The sequence below is a fragment of the Mustela erminea genome, chromosome 9 (assembly GCF_009829155.1).
Source record: "Mustela erminea isolate mMusErm1 chromosome 9, mMusErm1.Pri, whole genome shotgun sequence".
NCBI classification, from domain to species: domain Eukaryota; kingdom Metazoa; phylum Chordata; class Mammalia; order Carnivora; family Mustelidae; genus Mustela; species Mustela erminea.
In genome coordinates, this window is record NC_045622.1 from 6,434,357 (window position 1) to 6,447,252 (window position 12,896).

Below are 12,896 nucleotides of genomic sequence, written 5' to 3' on the forward strand. Positions count from 1 at the left end.
AAATTATTATTATTAGTGGCGCCGAAGATGTATTACTAACTTCCAAGTAACAGTACAACAAATATTTTAGTCATAATTGCTGCTTTGTTTTGGTTCCGTCCTTTACATAAAAGCCTATGAAGATATTTTTAGTTTTAAAGCCATTTTTTTTTCAAGGCAACAGATACCCAGCCATTCTCTGTTCAGAGGACCCCATAGCATTTGGCACTGGAAAGACCCCCCGGCAGGAGTCTCTGAAGTTTCAGCCATCCCACAGTCCTGTTGTCACTTCTGTCTCCCCTCCTCCACCGCATTCCCCTGTCACACGGGTCCACTGACGCACACGCAAGCTCCTCCTAAGGCTGAGGTTAGGATTTCAGGGGCAGCACTGCCAGAGAAGAACGGTGACTACTTTGTCACCGTCCATCCACATGGGACGCCATTCCAGTAATAAACCCGATCTGCATCTCTGCTGTGCAGGCAGATGGCAATTGATTGTTTTTACTAAAAATTACCATCAGAATTATTCTCTGAAGACACTACTGCTGAGCATGTGGCCACAGCCCAAACCGTTCAGATTATTGGCTAGCCACAGGCTGCAAGGGTGTTGGCGAGGGCTCCTCGAAGCAGCCTGACTCTGTCTCCCCAGCGTGTGTTGATGACATTGAGGAGCCTTGCAGGGGACAGACAATTCTCTCTCATGTGGATTAATGCCTCTGCTCTCCTGAGGGTTTGGGGGGAAATTCTAAGTTGGTTGGCGGTTAAGATGTTTGCCCTTCAGCTTCTGTGGCAGGTTGTGGAAATTACAAGTGATTTTTTCATTCCAAGGAAGTGTTTTCTTTATTTATGAAAACAACACATGATTATTGTAAAAAATTTACAAATATAGCACTTGAAAAAAAAATGAATCTCCCTCCCCTCTCCCTACATGCACATGCGCACGCGCGCGCGCGCACACACACACACACACACACACACAATTCTGTTATCCAAAGATACTCGCACTTCAACTTGGGTTTTTTTTCCTTCTAGACTTTAAAATTTTTTTCTGAAACCAGATGTTTGTGGCAGACATATTTTGCCACCCACTGAGCAGCTATTAGCCTTCCATTCTTGCTATTAGAACCCCCAAACTGTTTGAGGGACACTGTGCTCAGTCTTAAGTGGTGAGTCAGAATTGTGATAGATTTAGGCCACTTCTGACCATTCTTTTCCACTTTGCCAATGATTGAATTAAGGAGGAACGTGTGTCCTGGGACAGTGAAATGCACGAGGATGTCTCCCAGGCATGAGGTTAGGGAAAGATGCTTCTCTCTGATTAAAAGTAGAACCAAACAAAGAGAGTTTAGAATGTTGACTTTTAAAGACCTTCTGTCTAGACTGTTAACAGCTACTTGTGTCCATAGAGCTCTATGCCTTGGGAGGCAGGTCAATGCCCCTAGAACGATGGAGTGCGAGGTTGAAAAGAGCTGGGTCTTTGATGACGCGGCTGCAGAGCTGGCTAACCAAGCCAGCATCTTGTTAATAAACAATGGATGTCAGAATGGTGCAAACCAGTGTTAGTTTTCATTGTTGTTATTGTTATGTGCTATTGAATACATACTCTCTGATGCACAGTTTTTCTGAAAAACCATGCTGAACAAAACATCAGCTGTGAGGCTGAAGAAAGATTTGTTTTTTGAATCAGGGGAACAGCTGGAATCTTCTGGATTCAGGGAGATGTCCTAATCGAAGCTGTAGACACTACCTCTTGATTAAGTGTCATTCCAGTGAAAGAAAGCACAGTGGAGCTGAGACTGCTCTGTCCTCATGTGGCTATGTGTTTTTGGAGCACACATTCTTCATCAATTATTTGTATTACTGGCCTGCTTAGAATATATTTTGCAAAGTGTTTGAAGGTTGGCAAATGTGATGGTGGAAATTAGGCTGGCCACCTTCCATTCTGGAACAGGTGACTCACCATTTGTCTGCTCCTGGAAGTGGCAGCACACAATTCATCTGCTTTTGAACAGGTGTTGTAACATCCTGTTAGGAATGTTGCTCTGGCTACTGGTCAAGTCTTATCTGATTCTATGGGGCATGGGAGAAGTAAGATAGAAGAGGAAAATGATGACCTTTTTCTCTGTAGGAAAATAAAAGAGTGGAAAGTGTCCTACTAAGATGAGAATTTGATAACCTACAGCATTCTGAACAGCCGTGTGTTGGGGCTGACCCTAGCTCCAGAGTGATAACAGCTACCACTTCACTTACCAGCATATTCCTGTTACTTACAGTTAACTCTTTCCATTTAGTCCTTACGGGTAAAAGTCTCCAGCTGGTTTATAGGAGAGTGTTGGTGCTTTCCACTTAAAGATCTGAAGGGACCTCAGATAGAACCTGCTCTACTTAACGTTTCTTCTCCATCCTTCTCTCCCGTACTTCCTTAAGTATTCGTAAATCCCCTGGAATTCTGCTGGTGGACTATGTGATTGATTCAGTTCTACTGATCTATTATTCTGAAAAGAGTCAGGAATCAATATGCAAAAATGAAACCTGATTCATACTATACACAAAAAGCCAATTTCCAAGTAAATTGTCTCAGTATGCAAAAGAAACATATGGGAGAACATCTTCATGGATTTGGGTATGGAAAAATTTTTGAAGAGGAAATGAAATGCACTAAATAGAAAGGCAATGATTATTAAATTGGACTATACTGATACCAAGAACTTCTGTTTCTCAAAAACACCATTAAGAGAGTGTGATAGACCTTCTGAAGTGTCATTTAGATTCCTCTCCAATGAAGAACTTGTTGCCTCACCTCCTGGGAGTGTTGGCAGCCAGATGGCTGTTTACAGGTCGTTCAGGAATTGTCTCAGCCATGGAGATCTGCCTTGCCCAAGACACCACCTCTTTCTGGGGTGGCACATAGCCAGTGAGTGATGGATGTATGCGTACAGAGATCTGGCTATCTTCACCAAAATCATGACAAGTCTGAAAGATATTCTCATTCTAAAACTTCCTCTAGAGTCAGCATAGCTTTTCATTGGTCCTTTATCACCAAGTGACTTCTGCCCATTCTTGATTTTAGCTTTTCCCTTCTATAGTTAGTAAGCCACTCAGTGGGGGAACGCCTTAATAAATATCCTATAGTCAGAGTCTGTCTGGGTAACCCAGTCTGTTTCAGAAAATAGAAAAAGCACAGAGTCAGAGAAAATATTTGTACTTCATGTAACTTAAAGGAGATCATAAGTAAAATTTATTAAGAAATTAAAGAAGTCATTAAGAAAAGGAACCCAGTATAAAAATGGGCAATAGATTCAAGCAGTCTGTTCACAAAAGAGGATATCCAACATGACCAATAAATCTGAGAAAAAGCATTCAACCTTATTAACAACCAGACAAATACAATTTAAAAAACACAGTGAAATAATATTACACGCTCACCAGAATGGGTATCATTAAAAAGGACTATCAGTAGGAAGTATTGGAAGGAGAAGTAGGAACTGTTATACACTGCTATTGCTAACGTAGCATAATCACTTTGGAAACTGATGCAACAGATTGGTATTATCTAATAAGGTTTATATGTATACACTATGATCAGCCATTCCACTCCTAGATATGCCCCCAGAAGAAATATGTGTATACGTTTGGAAGTTAAGATAATGGTTATCATTCCAGTGTAGTAATAAGCTGACAGTTGGGGTTCTGATGATGTCGTATGCGGTAATTCGTTGAGGTGTACATTTATGTCTTTTGTACTTTGCTGTAGTGTGTGTTAAATTCCACAATTAAAAAAGGTAAAAAGAATCCATCATGAAACCTAAAAAACTAATTCTAGTAAGATTTTAATACTGGAGTTACAAGAAGTTTTCCTTCCCCAGCATAACAAGAGCAAATCAAAGAAATAATGAGGACTGTAGAGGCACAAGCAGTGTCCGGAATGTTGTCAGTATTGCAGAGGAACAACAGCTAGAAACATGCGATGATGCTATCAAGGCAAGATCTTTGTTTCCTAGAGTTACATCAAGGTCATGATACATCATTAAATTACAACAGGTTTCAGCATCTCAGATTATATGGTAGTGGAAAGAGGAGTGGTTCTATCACACCGTTTCCATGGATAATTTATTTAACCTCTGAATCTTTGTATCCTTGTTGCTAAAGTGTTAATAAGACTCATCTTGTTGTGTTACTGTAAAGAAGAAAGAAAATAGGTATAGAAGCATCTGCACATTCTAGATACCCAACAATAATAGCTTGTCACAACATCCCTTCCCCGGTCTTCTGGCAGTGCCGGCTTACCGTAGTGTGCGTTCTGACATTGACAGTCCGCCGTTCAGTCTCCTCCGTCCTTCCATGAGGCAATGATGTGGCTTTAGAAATATGTTCTGGTTCCAGGATTGGATTCTGATTAATCAAAGATATTCATGTCTTTCCCATATTCCTCGCCAGTGATTGGTTCAAGAACCAAGGTTAAACTTCCCTGGGGAGCTCCTTCCCTAAGACTGTGAAAAACTCACTATGAGCGCGAAGATGACCCACGGCAGAGGGCATTCCTGAGAGAATTGTAAAAAAAACAAAGGTTAAGTCCTACTCCTAACACACCTGAAGTAGCCCCTCAACTCAACTCCTGGTTATATTAACAAATAAAATTTTATTTTTCTTAAAGCCTATATGGATTGGGTTTCTATTACAGTCAAACCATTCTAACATGCTCAGATTGATTTATGACCAAAATTGTTAGATCTTCTTTATAAGAAATGTTTTCCACATTCTGTATCTTTATAGTTGATTTGGGAATCTGAGGGAAATACAGTCTAATTATCCTGGGAGTTGCATGCCTATTAAATACTGCTTAATTGAAGTCAGGCTGTTCTGATCTGTTTGAAGTCTCTTTTCTAACACTCGTATTAGCAGTATCTCTTCACAAAATCCCAGGATTGATTAAAAATCCCTGAATGTGGCTTTGGCCTTCCCAACACAAAATAAGTAAGGTCCTGCTCCCTTCATCCTTTCTAGTGACTTCTCCCTCGGTGTCTCTTTCTCTCTGTCACTCCTTTCTCTCCGGTCTGGTTGTGAGTCTCCCTCTGTTTTTGCAACTCTGTCTTTCTGCCTCTTTCTGTTGTCTTTCCTGGTCTTTTTTTCCTGTGTTGCCAGCACAGGGAGACTGCTTTTCTTGTCCAGAGTAGAATAATTGCTAGAAGAGTAAGTGACTGGCCTGTGTTTCTGACTATTCTCTTCTAAACCTGAAGGACTGTGGGAGGGATAATGTGGAATAACATATCAAGTGCCGGGAACGCGGCAGGCACTCATCGTGGCTCTTCTCTCTTGAATCCTCTTCTTGGGAACAGCCAAAAGGATGTGCCATGTTTTCTCTCCCCTTTGAATAACTTGACATTCTGAAGTGTGGCGGATCCGTGACTGAGTAGACCTGATAGTTCATTTCTCATATATTGGGAACTCTTCAGAGGGCTTGGCTGCCCTCCCTTCTAAAGGTACTTCTCATTTCCAGTGATAAACTTATTTTTCTTTTTTCCTGTGATGTGAAGAACAGTGGGAGTCGACAGAACGTGGTCAGAGGAGTCATATACTCATGCGTTTCCTTTGTCCCGGTGGTTTGTGGAGTATTGCCACAAAAATACTCAGTTTTTCTGCTGTTTATCTTGTCCTCAAAGTTCTGTCTCCACCATGTGCTTCCGTACCCAGGTCCTGCATTTTATGAAAATAATTTGCCATCTTGACTTAGAAACCTCTTTTTAACCCGCCTTTAACCCATCCTGTTTCTTTTAGCTGCTGTATAGCCCTTACTTATGAATTCTAGTCAGGGTTTGGATGCTAGTCATGATTTCTGTCCAGTCAAATCTTGGGAACACTTGAAATGTTTTTATTCTTAGATAAAGTATCAAATATAGTTGATGGATGTAGTCTCATAGTCTGTGCAGTGGTAATTAGGACAATTCGTTTACTAAATATGTATGTATGTGTGTGATTACATTTATATAAATATGTATATGTATATACATTGATCCATATTTAATTAAGTTCATCTCCTTCTGTGTGCTAACACGAGGTGCTGGGGCACAATTGTGAATATGGTCAACCTAGTCTTTTCATCCTTGTGTTACCTCCTATACTGGGTTGTTGAATAGTGTCCCTCCACCTCCTCCAAATCTGGAATCTAGAACCTGTAAGTGGTGGAAGTAGGGTCCTTGCACATGTAATCAAGACAAGGCCATACTAGATTAGGGCAGGCTCCAAATCCAGTATTACGGTGTCCTTACACGAAGAGGGAAATGTAGACACACCAAAACCCACGAAGGGGGGGGGGGGACACCAAACAAAGATGGAGAGAGAAAGAGGCCATGTGAAGTCAGGGGCAGAAATCAGAGTTATGGGTCCACAAGTGAAGGGGTCCCAAAGATTCAGAAACAACAGAAGCCAGCATGGCAGCAGGGACCAGATGCTCCCTCAGATCCTCTGGTGGAAACCAACCACAGCGACACCTTGACTGCAGATTTCTAGCCTCTACAACTGTATAGTCCTATAGTTTTAATCTACCTAGTTTACGCTTATTTGTCACAGCAGCCCCTAGAAAACTAATTAGATATAGAGTCTTTCCTAAGCTTTTTTTCTTCTAATTTTTTTTTTTTTTTAATGGGAGGAGGTCTTTTCGCTGCTGCATCCACTCTATAGTATTACCTTCGTGTTCATCTTCATTTCTCTTGGACATTTGTTTTAGAGCTTCAGGGTTAGGATTGTAATCATTTTTTTCTCATTTTTCATGGGACGTGTCCTTTGCCTGTCAGTAGACTTTGATTTTAGCATCATAAATTGGAAACTTGTTTTTTGATGCCATCTATTTAATCAACAACAACCATTTCCATATCTCGCATCCCCAACCTAAAGTCTGACCTTCAACAGGAAGAAAAAAATGTACATTATCCTTTCTGTCGTTCAGTGATGTACTCGTGGCCTGTGTCCCCTTGACAAATGTCATCCCATTTACTGTTTACTGCAGTTTGACTTGTCCCCTCTGTGTTACTTTTGTCCTTCGGGAGAAAATGTGTGTGCACTGAGGGTGGAAAATACTGTTTTCTCATTTTCTTTCTCCTCTTTTCCCCTTTCAGAATGTTGAGCACTGAGAGGAGCACAAAGCCAGCACGGAATACTTGGTTGACTGATTTGCTTTGACTCTTATATTTTCCCAGGGAACTTTTGGGCCAAGGACAGATCTTCTGAAGCTGCTGGGATCGGTGTACCAGGCTTCACTGTTAGTAAAAAATACTGAAATACTAATTTCTGTCAAGTGCTTTGCCATGTGCCCTAGAAGGTGGGGCCAGCTTCTAGACATGCCCTTTCAACTACTGTCATCTACACATATTTGAGGTTCTGTAAAGCTGCCATCTTACAGTATTCCTTGTACCATTATAAACATTCCTTCTGGAGGGGTACCTGGGTGGCTCAGTGGGTTAGGCCGCTGCCTTCAGCTCGGGTCATGATCTCGGGGTCCTGGGATCGAGTCCCGCATCGGGCTCTCTGCTCAGTGGGGAGCCTGCTTCCCTCTCTCTCTCTCTCTCTCTCTCTCTCTCTCTGCCTGCCTCTCTGCCTACTTGTGATCTCTCTGTCAAATAAATAAATAAAATAAAATAAAATAAAAAAACAAAAAAAAAACCCAAAACATTCCTTCTGGAGTATGGTCTCTTGGCAGCTTGGAGAGAGTCTAACAAAAAGTAATCAGTGAACGTGTTCTATTCTCCACCTTCACATTCTCCACTTCCATCAGACTTTTTCTCCGTGGAATTAATCCAACCCATGTATTCACTTTGGAGATTTTCCCGTCTGTCTTATACACGCTGATCAATGGATTTCAACTCACAGTTATTTCAGAGCTTTTACATGTGTCCAGGATGAAGCCTAAGTACCCACAGACACTTCTTTTATGCATGAGTCTGAACGAGGACCAACTGTTATAAAGCATTATTTACCTCCCTTAGAAGGCTGTGGGTTCTACTTACAGTCATGACTCCCTGTGCATTATGATTATGATTATGAAACTCTGCCACCTTGCCTCCTACTGTCCTCTAAAATGCCCTTAAAGTACACCTATATACCATGCAATGCTAAAAACTCATCATCTGTTCACTCAAGTATTGATCTAGCACAATATTTGTGTGAGATGGTCATTTGGCTTATTATTTTATTTTGCAGATGAAAGGATCTTTGGGGATAGATACTATACTTGTTTTATTGGGCTTGAACTATGTCTCTCCCCTGGATAATTTTAAGTGAGGGTGATCTATCTATTCCAAATACATTCTTGACATGGGTTCACAAAGAAGGTCATGGACTTTTTATTTATTTATTTATTTATTTTTGGTATTTCATTTTTAAAAAGACAACATCACAACATACATGTATATACATATGAACATGGTTCTCTTTCATTTTCTCAAGATTGTATAAAAATGGAAGGCAGTTTAAAGGATGATTTGAGAGTCTGACGTATAGGTATAGCAGGTTAATGAGAAATAAGATTGAAATGCTGGATTGGGGCAGTTTAGAGAGAGGTCAGACATGTCATAGATGTAAGGAAGTGTTCAGGGTCTTTGAAGAAAGAAGTGATGTACTTGGAGTGATTATCTTTGAGTACATCGGTTATGTATCCAAGTGAGTGTTGGACTGGAGAAGGTCTAAGTGTGCAGGTGAAAGGCAGTGAGGTCCTACTGCTCTAGACACTTCTCTGAATTGCTGAGCTGAGCAAATGCGACCAAGAGTTACATTGTTGCAGACCTTTCCACCTAAGGGTTCTTGTTATTATTTCAGGACTGAGAAATATTGTCTAGTTGCCTACAAACCAAAAGCTAAAACTGTGTTGGATTTCCATTTGCCCATGGAAAATTGGGGAGCTAAAGGTGATGAATTAAGAATAAGTTGCTGGTGAGCCAGAGAACATGACTGGGAATTCTACTAAGCAGTGATTAGCCTTCTGTGGTATACATCTTGCATGCCTATTTCTGTCTCTACCTACACCTCCACAGGTCTTAAATACACATTTAATAACTAGGGCTTCACACAACCAGACTGTCGCAGAAGGGAGACTTCGAAAGGGAGGATGCCCCCGAGAATGGGCATTTGATGACACATGAGCAAGTGAGGAAAAGCGGAGGTCCTCGTTTTCTCACGGGTGGGAGGTTATCTGAAGATGTGGGAGTGGACTGAATAATCAGGCCTGGGAGAGCTGGGCAGGAGAGCACAGGCTTTTACCTGAGTCTTGGGCTCTTAGAAAATAGTGTTCGGTAAGAGGTCTTCCCCATTCACTTCTAATTAGGGAATTAGTTTTTGCAGAGAGCTTTTCTTCCTTTTATGACTTAGATAAGACTGACATATGCTTCTCTTGGTTACCTATGACCAGGTCAGACTCAGACCCTCCAACTTACCATTCTTTACCTCATCAGTGATTGGTGGTCTTGTTTGTGCCCGCTGCTGGACTGTGGAGTGGAAGGAGCATCTTTTGGCCTAAATACATCTACTTTCGAGTGTTACTAAATATTGGTCTTGGGCAAGTAACTTAACCCCATAGTCTTCAAGCCAATTCAGCTAAAAAAGGGCATAGTCATAGCTACCTCACCACGCTTTCATGAGTATTAGAGAGAACACAATGTGTGCATCATGGTGCCTGCAACATGGTCGGTCGTCAGTAACTGGGAGACATCAGTATTACTAACACCGAGACATCAGTATTAATACGCTCTGATAGATGCTTTGAGGAAATCTCCATCTTGCCAGAATTTACTTCAAAAAAGAAAAGAAAACTTGCTACCTTTTCTTTTGACTGGACTTAGTTAAACTCTTCTCTTTCCCCAGGCCCTTGAACTCTGACCCACCGTCAACCTGAGCCAGCCTGGACTCTCCTCCTTATTGTCCTGAACACAGACTGCCCACAGGGAAAAAAATTCCCCCGGCCAGCAGTCCCAGCAAGCCAGCCCTTCTTTCCAGTTACTCATATCCAGCTCTCTCTCGCCTTGTGCACTTCTCTTTATAAAATAATAGCCTTTGTCTGCCTGGCTTTGAGACACTTGCAGAATCTTATGGTCAGAACCTTCTCTGGTGCTGTAGTCTCCCTGTTTGAACAGTCCTGTCCCTCTCTCTTGCAATCATCCTTCCAAATAAAGTCTCTTCATCTTAGTCCAGACTTGTTTTTTTTATTTGACAAGTGGGATATGGAGAAACTCTTGAGAAGAGCCTTGAAAGGGGCTTCTGCTGACAACCTTGTTCCTCTCCTTCTGGAAATCCCAACAAAAAAGAGATCTACAGTGATGACTGGGTTGAACAATCTATTGTTTTCCTAGAATCTTCTAACTAGAATGGATCTTGGGGATTAACCCCAATTTGCAAATAAAGAAGCCATGGCCCCATGGATCAGTTTTCTAGTCTTCTAACAAGCCACTTGAAACTTAGTAGCATAAAATAGTCATCACTTATTTAGCTCAGGATTGTGCTGATTGGCTACCTAGGCTGGGTCCAGCTTTTCTGGGCTGGTTCACTTGTGGGTCTGTGGTCAGCCCCTGGGTCAGCTGGGGCCTGGGAGCCGGTTTGGGAGAACCTTGGCCGAGACAGCTCATCTCTGTTCCGCATGGCATCTCCTCTCCCAGCAGCCCGGCTAACCTAGTTCATAGGGTGTCTGGGCCGGGCTCTAAGGGACTGAGTGGAAGTGTTTGAAAGTGTGTGAGACCTCCTAAGCCCTGGATTCAGTAGTGGCTTGACATTGCTTCTGGCTCATTCCATCCATCAAAACAAGTCACAAGGGTGGCCCCTGTTCGGGAGGTGGAGAAACAGATTTCATGGCCTGATGGGGGGCATTGCAAGGTGTTATGGCCATTTTCACAATCTATAAAATCCCATGAGGTAAAATAGTTGGCCCAAATTCAGTTCACTCAGTCAGCGGCCAGGCTGGTGCTGAAAGTACTGGTATGTGTCTTAGTTCAGTATATTTTGCGGGTCTCAGCTTTGCAGTTTCCAGATGACACTGTTCTGATTAACTCTTGAACTAGAAGGAAGAGGGAGACCATCTCTTTTCAAAGGTTTTACCATGGAAGGCACATGGAAAGAGGGAGACTGAGCGTCATTATTCCAGTTGAGTCTGCATAGGGGTGACTGGTGGTGAAGAGGGTGCGAGCTCCCACTTGGTCGGTGCTCTGCCCCAAAGCCACATGCTCTTCCATGGGGATTTTTTTTTTTTTGCCTGAAGAAAGGATTTCCTTTAACTAATTTCTACAAAGGCACTGCAACTCAGTAAGCCCGAGGGGATGCCTGTCTGTAATCCTCTCAGAGCTCCCTGGGAGCAGACTTTGGCTTTGGACAGACAGCTCTCAGTATTGCTAAGAAGCCGGATATAAAGGTGACTGTCCCAAGGTCTTCTCCCAAATCGACCATTTTGATGGACAGACCCGAGATGTTAACCTTTGGAAAACAAGCATAGGTTCAGAGAAATAACTGATGGTAAGAGGCAAATCCAATTTTGAAAGCCTATAAAGGAATTTCAGGAACAGGAAAGGTCCTCCTCAGTGTTTTTCGTTCATCCCACACTTGGCTTCCTGTTCCTCTTACCACTTTCCTCCAGCCCCAAACCTCTCTAGAAATAGCAGTTCTGTAGGTGTTGTCGACCACATTGGTTGGAGCTTTGTCTCAGTCACCTACCCAGCAACTCATTCCTTATGTTCACTGATTTCTGTGGGCTGTTGGCTTGAATTTCCTCTCTGCACGTGGTCTGTTCCCCTATGAAATCTGATCTCTTCTGTGACTCCAAAGGAAAATGATTTCTTTGCAGGAGATTGATGATAAGAATAAAGTGAATGAGGGCGCCTGGGTGGCTCATGTGGTTAAGCAACTGCCTTCAGCTCAGGTCATGATCCTGGAGTCCCAGGATCAACTCTTGCATTGGGCTCTCTGCTCAGTGGGGAGTCTGCTTCTCTCTCTGACCCTCCCCGCTCTCATACTCTCTCTCTCATTCTCATTCTCAAATAAATAAATAAAATCTTAAAAGAACTAAAGTGAATGATGTCTTCTCAAACTGGAAGATCTTCTTTAAAAAAAAAAAAAAAAAAAATCCCTAAGTGTTTTCAGGCAGCTGGTTCTGTGCTACCAAAATGTGCTTTGTGTGACCCTCACCCCAGGAGGCAGCTCCTGCAGTTAACTGAGTTTGGGAGACATTCCATTTTTGTATTCTTCTCTTAGAGGGTCATATGTACAATGGTATCTTAGAAGAAGGTCCTCCAGGAACAAACCCGATTTAACATTTTTAAAAATGTCCTGAAATGTCTTTGTGTATGAAGACCCTTATTCTCTTCAACCTGCTGACCACCTGGTAGATCTCGTATTCTGTGGTACACACCGGGAGATGCTGCTCTAGCTCATCTAGAGCACACAGAAACAGGGGCATGGCAGGAACTAGGTCGGGTTAAGGACCACGTGGCCTGAATTCTGACCACATCTCACTGCTCACCATCTTTGTAATCTGGGGTGGGGGGGGCAGTCACTCAGCTCCTCTAACTTCAGTATTACCTCCTTCATGAAGCCTTCCCTGATCACCCTTGGCTTCTGTGGCTTCTTTCTGAAATTCTCTTGCATTCATTGTACTCCTCATCTCACCTTTGTCTTTCCCGCAGAGATTTACCGCATGCCCTGGCTTTACTCTGGCCCCTCTCTCCTGTCGGCTTCTGCAGAATTCTAACTGGATCCTTGCTTCTGTTGTGCAACTTTCACTCCCCACACCACATCTAGGTGACCTTTATTCTGGCACTGTAAGGATGATTCTAAAACAGAAACTCACATATATAACTCTTTTACTTTAACAATCTTTTTGTAAGTCCTTGTTGCCTACAAGAGAAATTCAAACCTGTTACTCTGTTCTACAAAGCATCCACAAAACTGGC